The following is a 7,495-nucleotide window of genomic DNA, read 5'->3' as shown; positions in this document are numbered from 1 at the left end:
GCTCCGCTTACAAGCCCGATATTGGTACCTCACCAGCCGAGTTAGTCTATGGGACCACGCTCCGATTACCATCAGAATTCTTTATTGACAGCAGCAGTCCGAGCAATGAGGTAGAGACCGTCATACAGCTTCGTCGCATCATGCGTGACCTACGGCCGGCGGATACGGCCTGGCACACAAAGAAAACACCTTTTATGCATTCAGCCCTGCAAACATGCGAACAGGTGTTCGTACGGGACCTGTCAGTACGTCCATCATTGTCAGCACCTTATAAAGGACCATACAAGGTCCTCCAACGGCACCACAAATACTTCGTGATCAATATTAATGGCAACTCTGTGAAAGTGTCACTCGACCGTTTGAAGCCAGCATTTATCGCCGAGCCTCCGGACTAGGAGGGGAGTACTGTGGCAACACCACAAAAGCCGATACGTACGACCAAAATGCAACCTTGCTCTAACTTACATTCTTCTTTACACTGTCATTCCTTTCACGTTAGTAGAACAGAAAAATAAAGTTTTACACTCTCTTCTATTCTTGCGCTCCACCGAACCACACGTGTTTTTCTTAGTATCGTAATCTCCACATATATATTTATTTTTACATACACAATATCACATCTATATAGTTACATACACTGCGGAACCAAAAAAAAATTGGCACAGCGAATTTTTCACAATATATGCAACAATTTTCATTCTAATATTTTTCCGCTAATTTCGTATAAAAATATGGTTCATTCTACAACAAAAAACATAAAAATATAATTCCTAAACCTTTTGCAAAACTCGCGAAAACTCAGCAAATTTTTATTGAGATTTTTTAGAATTTTACAGTATGCAGTTTTGCAGCCCATTAAATTCTAGTAAAAAAATGCAAGCGCGGAGTTAGTCAAAAATCGCGTTGATTTTTGAGAATTTTTTTGTTGAAGGTATTTTGCATTTTTTCCATATAAAGTATTTTCGAAAAAAAATTTTTGTATGGAAGAGACTGCGTAAAAAATGCGAAAAATCAACGGTAATTTCTAGCTACATAAAACTTGCATTGATTGGGCTACAAATCTGCATAATCAAAAAATTCTAAAAAATCTGACTATAAAGTTGCAAATTTTCATGAAAATGTGCTGAATTTTCGCGAGCTTTGCACAAAGTTTGGGAATTATACTTTTATGTTTTTTGTTGTAGAATGAACCATATTTTTATATGAAATTAGCGGAAAAATATTAGAATGGAAATTGTTGCATATATTGTGAAAAATTCGCTGTGCCAATTTTTTTTTGGTTCCGCAGTGTATGTATATAGATGTGATATTGTGTATGTAAAAATATATAAATATGACCCACCACACATACATATGTGCATTTATATGTATGTATATCGAATAAAACGATTTCAAAAAACAATTAGCTATGTTTAAGTCAGAAAATTTTTCTTTTTTTTAGTTGACCATTGACCCCGGAATTTACGATAGGGAATTTATTTTTGACGAATCAAAACCGTTTGGCTCTTTTCAGCAATACTTGGAGTACTACTAAATACTATTACATTTAGGTCTCTTTAAATTTTCGATCGCTAGATATTTGCTTTTATAAAAATTATTTTCTTTGTTCAACTATGACCTTGGAATGAATTCAAGGTCGATTAACTTTTTTTGAAGAATCTGAATAATCTTCCTTTATTCACCAGTATTTGGGCTTTATAATACCGTTTAGTTTGTGTCTCTATCTGGTTTGGATCGGGAGATATTTGGTTTTGTCCATTTTTTCCCAAAACAGAACACAGTGCACCGCCCACCACAACCACAAGGCAGCACCCCCGTTTGCAGCACATACAGCAGGAAGCCGGCAGGCAACACAACTTCCTAACACTTCACATCACAATTGGTCCCCCAAGGCACACGAAGGTGCTACAGTTCAACTGCAACTTCAGAGCAAGATCAAGGAGATAACTGTCTTCGTGGGAAGGCATGTAATATTGATAGCTGCGGCCAAGAGACAAAGTTGCACGGATACAACGGGCACCGTCGAGATCGCGAGCGAGACAATAGTGGAGGCTTAGCGTTTATCACGCAGCACACCGTGGAGTATCGTCCAGGGATACCATCCTAGAATGTCAGGGTCAAGCGATGTCGAGCTCGAAATATTTAACGTATATATACCCCCTGTCAATAGCTGCCCGGCAGGATATCACCCTGAAATAGGTGCGCTACTTAGAGGTGAAAACTGTATGGTAGTTGGCGACTTTAATGCGCACCACGATCTTTCGCACTCAAGCCTGTCGAATGATCGTAGGGGAACACATCTGGCTGAGCAGATAGACGAATCGACATTCTGCACAATGAACGACGACGCACTCACCAGGATTATGGGCAGCTGCTTCATCTCGCCAGATCTAAGGATTGTTAGCGCTGGTCTGATAAACAGTGTATCATGGCGACCTGTGCTGACCCTAACATCAGACCATCTGCCCATAGTCATCTTGATTGATAAACTTGCCGACTTAGCTTCCGCGGATCATCGGACCTATGTCAACTTTTCCAAAGCTGACTGGAAAGGCTTCGCGGATGTTACTGAAAGTGCCTTCACTGCACTACCCATACCAACCGACGTTCACGTAGGTGAACGTACATTCCGCAGGGTTGTCACTGCTGCTGCAGTTCGCTTCATCCCAGCAGGATGTATTACAGATGCTCGTTCGAACTTTCCTACTTAAGCGGCTGTTTTGTCCGATGAGCGTGACAACCTTCGTCAGGCCGATCCCGGAAATCCCCGTATCAGGGATCTCAACTCGGAGATTCGGCAACTTGTGAACGTACATAAGCGGAAGAAATGGGAAGAGCATTTCAAGACCTGCAACTTCGCCTCTGATGTAAGTAAGCTTTGGTCAACCGTGAGGTCATTGTCCAACTCGGCGAAGAGTGACGACAGAGTTGAATTAGACTCTGGTGACCATGCTTCGTTGGACCCGGCCCCGGAGCTATTTTAGCCGGCAGTTCATTCGGCATCCTCCGGTGGATAAAGCCAAAGGTCGAGTGACCCGAAGGCTGACAAACTGCCAAAACCCAATGCGCCTCTTGTTGTCACCAGCGGTGGGGTAGCCATCGGGAAGGCGAAAGCCGCCAAAGCCATCGGACCTGAAGGAATATGCATCTTGATGCTGAAAAATTTTGGTCCTGCGGGAGTAGCGTACCTAACGGAGGCCCTCAATTTGTCATTCCAGACATCTTGAAGATNACCTGAAGGAATATGCATCTTGATGCTGAAAAATTTTGGTCCTGCGGGAGTAGCGTACCTAACGGAGGCCCTCGATTTGTCATTCCAGACATCTTGAAGATGGGAGAGTGGTCCCACTGCTCAAGCCGGGGAAACCAGCCAACAAAGGAGAGTTATCATCCGATAACCCTCTTTTCCTCGGTAGCGAAAACACTAGAGGCCTTGCTACTCCCATATTTCGCGAACCACCTGAGCCCAGCGAAGCATCAGCATGGATTCCGTAACGTGCACAGCACTTAACGCCATAAACACCTTGATAACTCGTGGCCTTCACCGAAACCGCCCCTGTGAGAGAACTCTTCTAGTAGCGTTGGACCTGTCCAAGGCGTTCGACACTGTTAGTCATTCAACGCTGCTAGAAGACATAGAGGCCTCCTCACTCCCTCAGGGACTCTAATNGTAGCGTTGGACCTGTCCAAGGCGTTCGACACTGTTAGTCATTCAACGCTGCTAGAAGACATAGAGGCCTCCTCACTCCCTCAGGGACTCTAACGGTAGTCGGCGAATTATCTAAGTGGTCGATAATCGTCAGTAATTTTTAGAGACAAAAACAGCAAACTAAGAAAAATTGAACAGGGGGTACCACAGGGTGGTGTCCTATCTCTATTATTTAATTAATATATATCAACCCCAACCAGCAGAGTCAGTCAAGTTTGTCTCTTATGCTGACCATTGCTGGATTATGGCGTCTGGGAATAGAATTGATGACTTGTGTTCGAAAGTAAACAGTTATCTCGCCGAGCTTTCTCGATTCTTCACTGCAAGGAGCCTTGCCCTATCTCCTCCGAAATCCTCGGCAACCCTATTCCCCACCTGGACGAAGGAGGTCAGACTAAAAGTGGGTATTCACGTCGATGGCGTAACAATATCGACGGTGATAACCCCAAAATCCTCGGAGTCACCTTCGAGAGTCTGCTCTCTTTCACGGCGCATACAACCACAATTGTTAACGAAGTACAGAGCCTCAAGTCGCTGGCCGGAATCACTCGGGGCAAAGATAAAGAAACGTTGGCAACATACAAGGCAATTGGCCAGCCGGTTCTAAACTGCAGCGCCGTGTGGTCGCCTGGAACTAGCAAGACGCAGTGGATGAAGCTACAGACCTGCCCGAATACGGCACTTCGGACAGCGACCGGATGCCTCCTGATGGCGCCCCAACGCAATCTACATGACGACGCCCAGATGTTCCCAGTCAAGGAGCATAACACATTTCTCTGCAAGCAGTTTATTGTGGGGAGTCACAGACGTGGTCATCCAAACAAGCAGCTGCTGGCAGAAGAGCTCTCGCCAAGCCACGTCAGGATGCATCTCTACGAACTGACGGACGAAGTCCAGAGGTTCATTAAACAGCGTCTGGACCCGTCAGCTTATGGACAGGCCCTGGGCGGAATTCACAGGGAATTGGTCTCAAGTTATGTAGACTCCCGCCCTGTGAATGCCGTTCTAGGCACACAACCACCTGACGTGGACGGAACAGAACTTTGTTTGCCTCGGGAGACCCGCACCACAATGGCCCAACTTCGTTCTGGCTATTGCATCAGGCTAAACTCATACCTGAGAGGATTAATGAGGATGCGCCCAATCAATGCCCGGCATGTGGAGAGTCGCCACATGACTCTCGGCGCATCACATGCCCACATCACCCCACCCAGCTGACGCCGCGTCCTTATGGACAAACCGTGCCGAAGTTTCACACTTCCTGGGTCTCCTCTTAGCTAAAACAGACGACAACGTTGACGGATGAACCGACCCGAGCGGGGTTTGATGGCCGCTTCAACAACAACAACAACACTGGGAATTTTTTTTGCCAAAAAATAAAACCTTGTACCTTGGTAACAATTTTATATAAATTCTGGTGCTGCATACTTAACGGAGCAATATTTTGTTACCTGCTTATGTGATGGTAACCAAATTTACCAGTACGTAGTATGCGAAAAGGGTTTAAAAACTACCAGGAACTTTATTTATCGGTTACAAAATTTTTGTTGCCAACGCAGGCCTGTTAACGTGGCGAGCAAGTGCGGTTGAAAGCCAAATATTGTATGCGGCTCCAAACTGGTCAAACGAGGCGCAGTGTTCAGTATACTTCCGCGAAGTCAACTTAGTCTTAGGTCTAAGCCAATTGCTGTAATATCTATGGAATTCGTTTATTGTTATAAACAGGACCATATATCAAATTATGGGTTGTTAAATTTAGTACCCCACGTTCATTTATCATTTTTCAGTAAGTCTACAAGTTTTTAAGATATTAAGATAAAACTTACAAAACTATAATTTTTCCTTATGAATTTTCAATTCTTAATTACTTCAGCAACCAAGTGAAAAATACAAAAAAGTGAGACGAGATTTATTTCAAACGTTTTAATTAGGGATGTGTCGGGTATCCGGTAAATATCCGGAATCAGGCTCATCCGGCCGTTTTTCTTTTATCCGCCTTTCCGGCCGGATATTAGTCAAAATCCGGCAGGATTTCCGGATCTCGATTATAGAGGATTCAATGTTAAAATCTAGTTCTATTTTTTTTGTATTTCCATAACCAAACTTAATAGTATCTATTTAATTAGTAATTAGAGTTAAAAATTTATATATTTTTCATTATCAAAAGTAGCATTCACTGTTGAGAGTTCACTGAAGAAGGAATTTGGAAATTCTGTTCTTCCACCAAATTAAAGGATCTTCATGGGGTAGCTGTAAATATTTCTCCATTTCTCCGTTGTTTGGCTATCCACTTGACTACAAAAACTGGAATCAGCATTAGAGCCGTTGGCGAATTCCTCAAAGCATTGCCATATATCCTGGTGAGTTCGCTCTTCAATAAAACGTTTCATTATAGTTCGTCCTTTTTCACCCAGTTTTTAGATTTATTGATGTCAGCAAAAACGAGTTTTGAAACGTGAGTCCCAAAGTATTGCAACAAGGAAGCAGTTCGATTTTCATCAAATTTTAAAACAAAAATACATCAACCACGCGCTTTTCCTTGTTCATTGTTGTTTATCACTTTTCTTTGATGTTTCTCCTCTATTTACCAAAAATAATCGATAAATCCGGGTTGCAGACGGAGATGTTGTCTTTTTAATACAAGATTATTTTATAACTCAGATTTCAAAGGAGAAATTTTGTATTAATTACGTATTAGACAGTTCAGCTCGAAAATGCAGATAATTTGGCCATAAGTATGTCGCTAAACAAAAAAATCTAATATAACAATATTATGAAATTTATTAAGGGCAGCATTCTGCCGGATATCCGATCGGATATCTGAATCCAGTTTTTATTTTTACATTATATGGCACATCCCTAGTTTTAATANTTATGAAATTTATTAAGGGCAGCATTCTGCCGGATATCCGATCGGATATCCGAATCCAGTTTTTATTTTTACATTATATGGCACATCCCTAGTTTTAATGTTTTCGGATGTTTATATGATATTAAAAGGACCATGGACTTGGTCACGCCGATTTGGTCAGTTTTCAAGATCGTGGTGAATGAAGTGAAACATGTATTGTCAAAGATTAGGAATCATGTGGTAAGTTAATAGTAGGGTCAAGCATATTTTTTTCGCGGGCAGGGGGTCTAAAATACCTATTGCATAATCAAAGCTGTTGTCACAACGATGGTATGTCCGGAGACTAAAACACCCCCCGAATTGGAACCGTCGCCCACCCTGGGGTCACTAATCGCATTGCTTCAGGGTGGCGTTCCATATTTCTCATTAACTAAAGTTCCCTCGGTGCACCTGCGTCCAGGTCCTGCTTCTTGAATCTAAGTAAGTATTCAGCAAGGAATGAAACCGATTCAAAATAACGTTCCGGTTTGGGTTTCGGTTTTGCCAAGTGTTTCGGTTTCGGTTTTGGTTTCGTTCTTCAAAACTTATTTCGGTTTTGGTTTCGGTTTCGTTCCGGTTTCGGTTTTTCACAGAAATTTTGTTGATATTATTTAAATCACAATGTCTTAAACGTTGAGGAAAGAAAATCGAAAATTACAGTTCACTGATAATATCAACACTAGGTTCTTTCCCTAACAATCCGGACCGGATTTGGTAATTAAAGAATAAGACAAACATTTTCTTTCAAAAATGGAACAAAGTTCAGAAGTACGGAAACGCAAAAACCCACATTTCGTGCCCACAAGTCGAGAAACAGCTGATTCACGTTGTTCTTGTTTTTGTCACTTATACCATGTTCTGACCGACATCGGAAACATGTTTTCGTTGCTAAAACT

General features: G+C 42.3%; 1 protein-coding gene and 1 pseudogene across 6 annotated transcripts in view; both read left to right on the top strand.

Moving 5' to 3' along the window:
* Positions 1-7,495, top strand: part of Sf3a1 (splicing factor 3a subunit 1) — a 125,684-nt gene that overhangs the window by 42,874 nt on the left and 75,315 nt on the right. The window lies entirely within an intron of this gene.
* Positions 1,929-4,036, top strand: LOC108362037 (uncharacterized; annotated as a pseudogene).

This window comes from Rhagoletis zephyria, unplaced genomic scaffold (assembly GCF_001687245.7).
Source record: "Rhagoletis zephyria isolate East Lansing unplaced genomic scaffold, Rhagoletis_zephyria_1.1 Rzeph_scaffold_00913, whole genome shotgun sequence".
NCBI lineage: Eukaryota > Metazoa > Arthropoda > Insecta > Diptera > Tephritidae > Rhagoletis > Rhagoletis zephyria.
This window is presented reverse-complemented; position numbering and strand designations above follow the sequence as displayed.